The sequence below is a fragment of the Poecilia latipinna genome, unplaced genomic scaffold (genome assembly GCF_001443285.1).
Source record: "Poecilia latipinna isolate Pla-1442-1.1 unplaced genomic scaffold, P_latipinna-1.0 Scaffold453, whole genome shotgun sequence".
Taxonomy (NCBI): Eukaryota; Metazoa; Chordata; class Actinopteri; order Cyprinodontiformes; family Poeciliidae; genus Poecilia; species Poecilia latipinna.
The window spans coordinates 70606-82943 of NW_015113069.1; positions in this window are offsets into that span (position 1 = coordinate 70606).

The following is a 12338-nucleotide window of genomic DNA, read 5'->3' on the forward strand; positions in this document are numbered from 1 at the left end:
GTTCTTTAATCGGGCTGATATTTTCTTTTTAGGTTTAAGATTGTTATATTGGTTAACTGTTTTTGTTTTGCAGTTGCTGAGGTCCGGTAGTCACCAGTGTTGGTGTGGTGACTGTCTTCCTCTTCTGCGTGCTGTGATTCTTGAGTTTGGGTTGTTTCACTGCGTCTGGTGTTAAAGGTTTTTTTGGTTTGCTGTGTTTGGTGGATGTTCATCCCCATAGCGCCCCCTCCGGCCGGTAACTTCAGCTACTGCAGCTCTTTCTTTGACTTTCTTTTTTCATAAACTGGTTTTAAAAAGAATTTAATAAATGGTTTTTGTAAACTTTAAACTGTCTCAGATGTTTCAATCCTTCGCATAACCGAACCTGCGTGCCGCCACACACAATTTAAATGAACAAAAAGCATGAAAGGAAAACTGTCCCAGTATGTCAATTTTTTTTTTTTAATCTGGCTGCAATTACCCACTTTCAGTAAAATGGAGTACTGGTACAGGATTATTAAAATGTATATGTAAGAATTTATGTTGAGTTGGCAACCCTATTTCTATCATGAGAGAAGTGGAGGTAAATGAGAAGCATGGATACCTCAGGGTTCACCTTAACACTGATGCTGTCTGCAGACTTCACTTCTAGAGGAAGCTAATGTTCTTTAGTGTCTGTGCTGCATATCTATTCTGCTGGGGCAGCAGCATCAGAACTGGAGACTAAAAAAACCATCAACCACCCAATAAAGGTTGGTTCTATTCTGGGGATGACTGTGGAAACTCTGGAGATGATGGAGCAAAGAATGATCCTTCATAAAATCAAGAAAATACTGTCATACAACAGAGTGTCTTAAGTCAGAGGTTCCTTCAGCTGTTTCCGCCATAAAACGGGCTACTACAGGAGAACCTTCCAGCATCCGCAACGCTTCTTTGAAGAACCTTGGATAAGGAAAGCTTCCACAACATTTAATTTCCCTTTGGGAATAAAGTATTTTTCAAAAGAATTGAATTCAGATGTAATTAGCAAAAATGAATATAAAAAGGCTCTCGGTTCAAATGGAGGCCAGGGTTTGTTTTTGTTGGGGGTTTTTTTTGCACGTTTTCTCGTGCACTTGAGGGTTCTGGATGAGTTCTACAGTTTTAAATTGTCCTTTGGATTGGATGCGTATATGAGGATGTGTCTGTAGGGAGTATGATGGTTTGTCTCTGTCGTGGCTCAAACTGAATAAACAGACTTGCTATTATGAAAATTACCATTTCTAAATCGGTGACATAAGAGACCTGTGCATAAAATTGTCAGGAAGCAGGAAGATTAAATTAAGCAAAGATATTTTTCAAAATAAATAAATTAAAGCTGCAAGGTGAGCAAATAATCTGGTAATTAGTTCCCGTCACCGTTTATGCACTCGGCATCGAAATTGGATTAAAAGTTTAAGCGCTACAAAGTGAATTAGAATACAGCAGAAGTTATCACAAGAAATGATAATTTTTATTTATTCTAAAACTTAAAATGTATGAAGTCCAACATCTGTTTACAAATTCAGTAGAAAGATGATACATGATGCATAAAATTCAATCAACTTATGTCATGAAGACTGTGCCGTTTGGCTGCAACTACAACAAACTCAATATGTATTTTAAAACAGAACTAAAACAGACCGACGTTTCCATTAACTTCTAAACACGTCATAATGTGGATGAACATCTGGATGTTGGTTTTAGAAAGTCACTCAGTAACTCTCATTACCTAACACTGAGAGCTCTAAGTGGGAGGTGTGACATGCAAAAAACCCACCATCTACTGTAACCTGTAGTTTAGACAGACGTTTATTGTGGTTGCCTATGGAACCTCGTTGCTTGTGATCTTTCCGCTCAGACCATAAAATAATAAGATCCTGCAGAAAAGAATTTTCCCAGGAGAAAATCTGCAGCCAAATTTAAACCTGAAAGCTATAGGTTAGCATTTTTTTTTAAATTATCATTTCTACGTGTTTCAACTTCACCGACTACGTATACCACTTAAAATGAAAAGGAGGTTTTTGGGTTATGAAAAAATGTTTCAGCTAACTTAAAGAAGTTGGGAAAAGGTAATCTTTTGTGAACAAAACTTTATCTTTTGGAGACAGAATATCCAGTTCAAGTCTCATACAGGCAGTCTATTGTTTTGCCTTTGGCTGGGAAATCTTTAAATGCATCATGAACAAAAATATACATGTTCATGGACGCATCGAAACAAAGAGACCCTCTGCTACCCACCCACGTCAGTATATACATAGACTATATAGTACACTTAGACAGATGGTCACGAATGCATGAGAAATAATAGCAAAACATCTCAGTTCAAATACATAAAGTACATGCCTTCCTATTTCTAATTACACCCTTAATGGTATCTCATGTGTCCATATATGCAAATATATCTATATATATGTAAGTATATATGGGCAAAACAGATGTTTTTTTCCAAGCATTTTAATGGAAAAACATAAAAACACATGGAACACACTGAAGAGTTTAAAACCTCACAGCTCGGTGTCATAAACTGTGTTTTCTGCTTTATAGCGCACTCACACACACCCGTATACATACGTACACACTACCGACGAACCCACACATACTTAGTGAACATACAGTCACCCATCCCCCCCAAATACACACATACATATATGCACCCCTCCCCTCTGAAAAAGGCATAATTCACTTCCACATTCTCCTCCCCCACACAGTTCCTCTCCATAAAACTCCACGAATACACACACACACACACTTCAAATACACACGAAACCACATTCACATGTGCACTAAACCCATCCAGTACATACATGTTAAATATACACTCGCTTAAACATGCACACAGTCTCACACACACACACACACACACACACACACACACACAGAAACAGTGAAACGAGCGCAGATGCCTGCACACTACTGCAAACAGACAAACGCTATTGCAAGCAAACACCCCAAAAACGCATAAAGATGTAAAAACAGCAAACACACACACACACACGCATTCACACACACACTCACATCCTGCTTCTTGCTCTTTCTTTACCTCATACACTTCTCAGATTCCCATTCAGGAACTTTCCATCATATCTTAAGGGTGGAAATTGTAATGTGCTGTAGCATTTGAATGATGTGTGACTCTTCATGTTGGGGGATTACATTATAGATTCATAGCACAGCAATCCACCCTTGAGTGAAAACAGCCAGCCCTTCAGATTTTACAGCTTTCCTGGATGAAAGAGGGGATGCAAGAGATGGAAGGAAATCACCAGAAAGGAGTTCATTGGGAAAAGTGCTTGGAAGGAAAATGCATTATATTTAGGAAATAGAATGAGGTGGCTCTGAAATGGTGTGACCAGAGGCAGCGTCTCTACAACAAGAAAACTTCGATTAGGGACCATCTTGGCTCCTTTAAACTTCTAAATGTACTGCATGGTACTTTCTTTCCATCTGTCTCTTCGTCTTTTAAAATTAGATTCGTATTTACCTATCGTCTTTTCTTCCAGTATCTTGATTCGGACTTGCTCTAATTAATGGATCCTCCTCGTCTTGATTGCCTGAAATTTTAAATCAAGGGTTTTCATTTCAACCTAAAGAGTAACATTCAGTTTCAATCACCAAACAATTTAAATCTAACAAACATGTTCATTCTTACTGAATTAATATGGCCTTGATTTATTTTTTTCCCCACATTACAACCACAAACTTCAATGTATTTTATTTACTGGGATTTTATGTGATGAACCGAAACAAAGTAGTACAACCTGTGAATATGTAGGAAAGTTAAAACATGGTTTCTATAAAAGATGGGTGGAGCTAAATGGGAGAACCCCAGAAAGAGAACCAGTTAGAGGCTGTGGGAGACCACTGGGATGATGAGGGTTCACCTTCCAGCTGGACAGCAAACTCTGTAACTACAATCCGAGTCATGGAATGGCCTAGTCAAAGTTCAGATCAAAATCCAATTGAGAGTTTGAAGATGTATGATTGTAGTTGTTCTCCATCCAATCTGAAAAAACTCGAGATAAATGTGGCAACTTTTCAGTTGTTAGATGTGAAGATCTGTTCTTTAACATCAAAACGGGAAAGATACAAGTGAATAAAATTACATTCATTACTTTTTAGGAGGTTTTTTGGCACTAATGGCCTTTAATAAGCTAAAAATTGACAGGAAATTGGGTGAAGACATGCAGCAAACAGCTCAAACCAGGACAACCATGCCGAGGTCTTTACCAACTGAGCCACCTATGACTTTTTTAACACTCTTCTCTTTTTATGTAACTCACACACTCATTAAGACAGACGCACAGGTTTGTCCCATATCTGATGAATGCTAAGTCCACTGAATTAATTTGCACATTTTTAGCCTCGGCTTGATGCATCATTCAGAGCCATTTTATTCCTCCACCCAGTTTTACACCAAATCTCATTACTATTTCATATTGGACTACTTTATTATGCAATGCATTGGTCAGATTGAAGCACCAGTTTCTTCTTATCAGTAAAATATTGATGCCTGCATTTGATACAAGTTCAGACCATGCATTTAGAGATTTAATGTGACAAAGCACCGCCATGCTGAACCAACAGATGAAGACAAATCAAGAAGTTATGATTTCAAGACAAACTTTCGGGGAAATGTTCTTACAAAACTGTGAGGTAAGATGGTGTGACTCTGTTAATCCTGTTATTGTAAAACTGGATTTCATTTTTCATCTGAGCAGATATCTCCAAAATTATGGCTTACATTATATAAATCTGAATTCTAGGAGACCATATTACTTTAATATGATCTGTTGTTTACAGCTGGCATCGCACAAGGTTATTGGAAGTCACCAGTCTCACCATGTAACAAAGTGGTTCAACTTATGTCCCTTTTTTATTTCTGATTCATTTAATCTTTCTATAGTTGGTCAAAATGCTATAATTCACACATTGCTGTTGCACCTTAGCTTCACTCACTATCCTGGGTTTGTTTGTTTCAGCATTATGCTGCACTTTACGTCTATGTATGTGTTTTAGTTCAAGCTAATACTTCTGTTAGCTTCAGCTAAAGCTAGCAGAAGCTTTCGTTAACTAAAGAAGCTTACGTTCATCAAGCGTATTGGATGAATGAGTTTATTTTTCTTTCAATGTAAATTTATGGTAAATTATTTGTTTTTTTCTTGTTTACTCACTGTTGTTTGCTCCTTTCAGATGCAACAGACTGAGCAGGTGGGAGGGACTGGCCCAGTACTTCCTGCTTTAACGGCTGGGTGACGTCACTGATTGCATCACCAGGCTCTACTAAATGGAGGGCTGTCTTTTTTGTATTGTTTGTTTTTCTTTAAAGTAACCTTTTGAGTAGACCTGTATTACATGTTTTATTTTGCAGACGGTTTTATTATGCAGATTAGTTTGTAAAATAAGTTTAATAATCTTATTCTTGTTTCTCTGTTTATATTTTGTTATTTAGTTTCACCTATTATATTGTGGTATGCTCTAATTAAGTGCAGGTGTGTTACCAATTTGCTTTAAGACCAGAAAGATTTCAGATGCTCCGGATGGATGTCGGAGCCAAAAAAAAAAAAAATGCTAAGCAATAGAATAAAATTTAAGAACCTGGAACTGGTGCTGTTATTTTTTTTGTTTGTTTGTTTGTTTGTTTGTTTGTTTTGTTCACCTGTTGGACCTTTTGACTATACTACCTCACATGCCAATCACAGCACTTAAAGTTGAAAGATTCATGGAACCAAATAAAAGGTCATCAAAATTTTCTAGCAATTTTCTTCTGGTCTTCAGCTTTCCAGTACATAAAATGCTTTTATGTAAATCACTGTGTGCAAAAAAGTGAATACAGTAAAACAGGTAAGTTTTTCCAATCTTCTATTTAAAAATAAAGAAGTGGGGTACATATATTAGATGTTGGGGAGTTTTTCTTCAAGTTACAAGTTGCTACAGAAGAATAAATGTAGTACAAAAACATATTTTCCCTACCACTCAGGGTGACTTGCTTAGAGTGATAGGAAACCTACCAATGTATTTCAGTCAGAATATATTTGTGTTACTGTTTTAAAATTCATTTCTGCTGCCTGCTGGAGCATAAAGTCAGTCACAAATCAGCATACGTTTCCACCTCACTGTTTTGTAGCACATCCGAAAGTCAACAATGTGAAATATACGTGTTTCAGATGGATTTTTGTTTTTCTTCATTGCTTAGCTCCAAGTTAGATCTTAAAAATGAGAAATTAAAATTGTATAGTAAAAGCTAATCAAGTCAGACTGAAGTTTGTGTGAATAAAAGTAGACAAAGACTGAGCCGGTGTTTGAGTGCAAACACTACAAAGGTCCTGCTGCTCTCCCATGGAAAATGTAACCTCTGATATTTGGCATTTTAATTCCTGCATATGCACTGGCGTGAACTCTGTGAGCAAATTCAAGTAATCTGCTGGACATATAGAGGAGAAACTCCAAACAAAAGTATGAATCTAATCACACTAGTAACATTCACCTTGGTACTGATGGTGTCAATATTTAGATCAATATGCCCAGCCTTGATAAAAGGATTCAATATCATTTCTTCTACAGATCAGAGGGTGCAAGAGGAAAATATAAAATCTTCTCTAAAAGAATGATAAAATAGCTGAAGCAGAACTGGACCCTTCAACGTGGTAATGACTAAAAAATGTCCTAAAGTTTACTATAGTTAGAAAACTGAATTTTCCCAAGTATTTTCTTATCCCTTTTCCAGGCGTATAGTGCCATCGTATAGCACAATAAATAACTATGTTGCCGTCAATTGTTGCAAATACTATAAATATATTAAATGTAACTTAATAGAAATAACACCTTGAAATTGGGCCTCTGTCTCTCAACAGTTGCTCGTATAATGAGCTCAGCAGATCCAGATGTTTGCTAATTGCTGCTGGCTAGTCTGAAGGAGCTGAGTGGGGCAGTTGAGAGGCAGGGCTGCTCTGTGAGGGGGAAGACTGGATTATTTTTGTTGTTGTTGTTGTTGAGGGAATAACATTATAACATGATATAAAGCTCCAAAAAGTAAATTTCACATAACGCTTCCCCTTTAGGAAAGTTTTACTGTACACTACAAGTACAGTTTTATTCATAGTGTTTAACATTCATGTGCAGAGAAGATGTGTGTTAACCTCAATGATCACACTACGAATGGGGACTCAGAGAAAAGGAAAGAAAAAAAATCAGGAGATCAGGAAAAGAGATGGGCTTCTTGTTGACAGCCTGTCGGTTTGAATCAGGAACAATGTGACGATGAGGTCTACTGCATTTTGACATTTAGTCTTATGTCTGTGCAAACACACACACACACACACACACACAGTCAAAAAGTAAGGAGATTGCAAAGGGAATTACCAAGCAGAATTAATTGTTAATGCGGCAGAAGACTCACTGAAGACGGCGATGATCTGAACACTGGTAGGAGAGCTGGAAGTTTCACTAATAAAGCAAAGAAAATGCAGATTTGAGACTGAAATACAAAACGTGGCCAAATACAATACCCACAGCGGGGACATTTAGGTATGCTATTTTAATCAACGTAGTCAGTTTTTTTGCAAAAAATAAAAAAATAAAAGAAAAACTAAAAAGTAAATTACCTTAGTGTTAAAATAACACTGTTATATGTCATAATTATTACACATCATAGACGACATAAACTCTAACCTGTTATGTTAGAAAACAACAAATATAGAAACATCCTCATCTTGAAATATTTTGCCTTTTATTCCTTTTTTTTCTTACTGAATTGCTCTGAAGTAACCTGCTACAGAAATAAATGCATGTTTTATATTACAGGACTATCTATCATGACACTGCTTACACCTACACACTCCCAACACACAGGCAGACACAACGCCTGACTAGACTAATGCAATGACACACAAAGATTGATTCAGACTCCCAAACAGGACACTTAATATCAAATAAAGCTCTAGGATTTGTTCATTCTGAGTCCCGAGAAGAATATCTGTTTGGACAATATTCTATATTTGATCATCTTTTTCTGCCCCCCTCACCCCCCAAAAAAGAAGAAAAAAAAACATTTTTAATGAGTATTTGTTTGTTTGTTCATTATACTGTGAGTATGCTGCGTAACAGTGGCACAGAAAACAAAAACCATGCAAGGAGGGAAGCACACCAACATACAGGCAGAGGCAAACTGAGAGGGGGAAAGAGAAAGAGGGGAAAGAGAGAGAGAGTAAAAACAGGAAGAACTGCAGCGCAGCACATCAATCATTAGGATGATTATTATGGCAGTTGTCATGGCAACATTCTCCCATCCCCCCTTTCCCTCCTTTCCTCTCTCCATCTATTTCTTTCTGTTTCGCTCTCAAATCAATTCAAATGCACTTAAATGCCAGTGTGGGCACAGTGGAGATGCAGTATGTGAAGAAGAGTGCAAAAAACAAAACGAAACAACAACAAAAAAAAACAGGGAAGAATGCAACTCAGAATGACAAAAACGATTAAAATAAAATATGTGTTTGATTTGAAATGTCGTGGCATTTATTAAGACGTGCGACGTGAAACAGTTTTAGGGTCTTCATTTTCAATGAAGATGACTGATAATGGCAAAAAATGAAAATGAAGGAAAATAAGTTTCCCCTAATGAACTGTGACTCTTAGCTACTCTCAGCACTTTGTTAACAGTAAGCAGACATGTTGAGTGTCTGTTCAGTCTGATCTGTTCCAACCAGACAGAGAGAGAGGCACTGCATGCTTACACGAGTCTTATCAGAAGCAGCATTCAGCTTCTATGCACCACAAATCTGGAACAAACTTCCAGAAAACTGTAGAACAGCTGAAACACTGACTTCCTTTAAATCTCGACTAAAAACCCAACTGCTTAGAGTTGTAAGTGAAACGTAATCAATTACGAATTTAACGATGGCACTTGATTAAATGTATTGTTTCGATTGTTGATTCTAACTTGCACGACTTTGTGTTTTTGTGGTTGTTATGATGTAAAGCACCTTGAAATGCTTTGCTGCTGAAATGTGCTGTACAAATGAAATTTGATCATTAAGCTTCTAACAGAGAGGCTGGAAAGCAATGTTCCTGGATCAGTGTGACAACAAAAACCTTCAAAACCTTGAAAATGGAGAAACAGTAAATGGATGCATGTCGTTTTTGTAAACAATTTATTATTCTGACCATCACTGTTACAAACGTCTTTACATAAAGTTACATTGAACTAATATTCTAGAATGTGTTAGTTAGATTGTCCAAACTTTCTTTACTAAACTGCTGTAATTAAATATTTTAAACATTTTAATCACTTTTTAAAAATCTTGAGGTGGACAAGAAGAAAGACCCATCAGAAAAGTTGTACATTTAACGAGAATTCAAAGGAGAGAAGATGCTGAACCTTTTTTTGGGATCTGTTGCTTTTTTTAGCTCTTTTAGCCTTCTTCATGTTGTCAGACAAGTTATTATTTTATTATTATTTTTCGATTCAACAGATCCAGCAGTAGACAGATACTCTCGTCTGAGAACAGCATTTGTATTTTCTCAGGTCATTTTTGCCTAAAAGATTTTTGACGATTTGAAACTTAAAATGTGATTTAGAAAAAGAAAAGAAAAAGAAGAAGAAGCAAAAAGCAAATCTATAATATACAACTAATGACTCAGCGGTGGAAAAAACAAATTTTATAAGAAGTTATATTTTGCTTCACTATCACAAACACGTTAATGTTACTAGTCCCTGTTAATGAACGAAAAACCCATAATGGTCACTGAAATAAACCATTAAAGTAAAAATAAATGAAAATTTCAGGAAAATTGGCCAAAGCAAATACGATATTGCTTTTTCTGTCAAAATTTATTTATGCTTTAAAGTGAGGTACAAGGTAAAGGCAGTAAAATAGTGACATAGTTAGCAGCATACCATTAACATAGAATCAAAATTGGGCTAGAACACACTGAATTATACATATACATGAAATGGATCAAGTCAAAGAGACCAAACTGTGGCAGCGGACAGAAACAAATACACCAAAAAATGAGCATACTACCAAACTAAACGTAAATCTCTCTCCCTTAATCTGACATTGCTTTTGAGATTTGGTTAGGGTTTGAGGGTTCCTTCTCCATAACCCATTTCATCTCCATCCTCATATGTTTAACAAGATTTAAATCGGGGCTCGTAAACCAAGAACAAAGTAGTCCAGTATTTTGCTCAAAGCCATTCTTGGGTGTTTGTAGCTGTGTGTTTTGGGTTATTATCTTGTTGGAAAACCTACGACCTACAACTGAGGCTGAGCTTTCTAGCACAAGGCACCACATTTCTCTCCAGAATGCCTTGATAGTCTTTACATTGTTTTATACGCAGCATTGATTCGAGGCACCTGATGCCAGATGCAGAGAAGCAGCCCAGGGCTCCAATGTTTGGTTGTTTTCTTGGTATGTTTAATTTTTTGTGTCTGTGAACATAGAAGCTGCTGGGCTTCACCAAAAAGTTCCCATTTTTTCTCGAGCTTTGTGGCTGGTCTATAATTTTCTTTCTACGCTCCAGGGACAAGTCTTTTTTTCATTGCCTCAGTGTAATACACACCATGTCACCAAACAGCACAACGACTACTTGTCACCCTTTATATAGGCAGACTCACTGATTACAAGCTTGAATGTTGTGTAATGCTAATTAGAGGACACATCTTAGTTTAAAGTTGTTATTATTTTCTATGTTTTCTGTTGGTTTTTGTCCAAACCTAGTTTTTTTTGTTTGTTGTTTTTTTCTTTCATTTCACTGTAGTCCATTTAAGTTATTTCAGTTTGGAGGTTTTCTGTCATTAACAGGGGGTTGCAACAATGTTTTCCATGTTTGTAAGTCACCTTGTACCATTTCTGAACAAAGTAGCAGGTTAGCGTTAATTATCCATAATGAATTTCAATCGCAGTTCATTTACTGGAGCTTCCTCAAAGTCAGAAAATAAAAACATTATGTTCGTTCTTAATTTGCCTGTCAGTATGGTACGTAAATTTAAACAGTTTTGGGGTCTTGTGTATTTTTCAGTCGTCTGGTTCGGTTGTCAACCTGTGCTATGTAAAGTTCAGTTCCACTCCAAGCCAGCAGGGGGCCCTAAGCAGCTTCATATTGTATTCCTCTTCCACAATGGTGTTGGCCCTGGATGCATTTATTAAAACGAATGTAAAAACACGGCTAAACATGTGAAAATTGGATGAGATTTGTATTTTCACCTGCAGGAAATACAGAAAGTAATGTAATTAAACGGTGAAATCATTAGAACAAGGGCAAGGTAAAGAGGGAAAGCTTTTTCCTTTGTTTGTTTTTTAGAACCTTCCTTAAAATTAGGCTTTTATATAATCTGATGTCTTTGAATGAAGCCAGGAGTCTTTTCAAAACCTTTTGAGAAAAAAATAACATTTTCTCCCACATATTGCGCCCGTTTTATGATAATAATTAAGATGATCTGATTGTTTCACGGTGAGATAGCACCACTGTGGTTTCAGACAGACAGGACGATAAGCTCCACCCCTCTCCGCCGTGGTTCTGTGGGTCCAAATAGTTTATCTCCTATCAGTCTCCAGTGTTGTTACCCCTCGCTGATTTAACATATAGAGCTAACGTTGTAGCTATCGGTTACGTTACTGTTCCATGCATTTATACTGCGGTTGTACAAAATAAATAAAATACAAATAAAGACTGAACAGACTAAGTTTTCTGTGAGATGTCTTCTAACAGCAGATGGCGGTGTAGCTGCACGGATGAGAGTCTGTTGGGCTCAGCTTGCAAAGTAATCAATAACTTATATGTAGTCTCTACCAATAGCTTACTGTAATAATATTTCAATAAACCGTCCTGTTGACATTACCTTCACTACTGCTGTGCTGTCATGATGACTTCTAGGGAGTTTTATTTCGACTTTTTTTTGTGTGTGTGTTTTTGTGTATTTCTTCTATATCTTTTTCCTGAGCCATCAGGATTTTTGCAGTGTTGGATCAGAGGGAGTTGTTGGCAGATATAATTACCTAGGAGGACAGGCTGCTCTTTGATTTCTGTTTTTTTTTTTTTTATTGAAGAACAAAATTTCTTTCATGTCGCAGCCTGTTCTATTTGGAGTGCAGCACAAGTAGGCTACATCATTTGTGCTTTTTGACAGAACTGAAGGTTTTGTTCAGAACGCATGGAAAATCTTTACATGTAAAAGTATGGAGACTTTGCATCTTAAATTTGCAGAGCTTTACNAAAATTTAATTCCCCTTCAACTTTTTTTTTTTTTTTTTACCTATTTTACATGTGTTTTTTTTTTTTTTTTTTTTTTTTTTATAAATTTTTCAAAAAGGGGGGATTCGTTTTAAAAGGGGAAAAAATT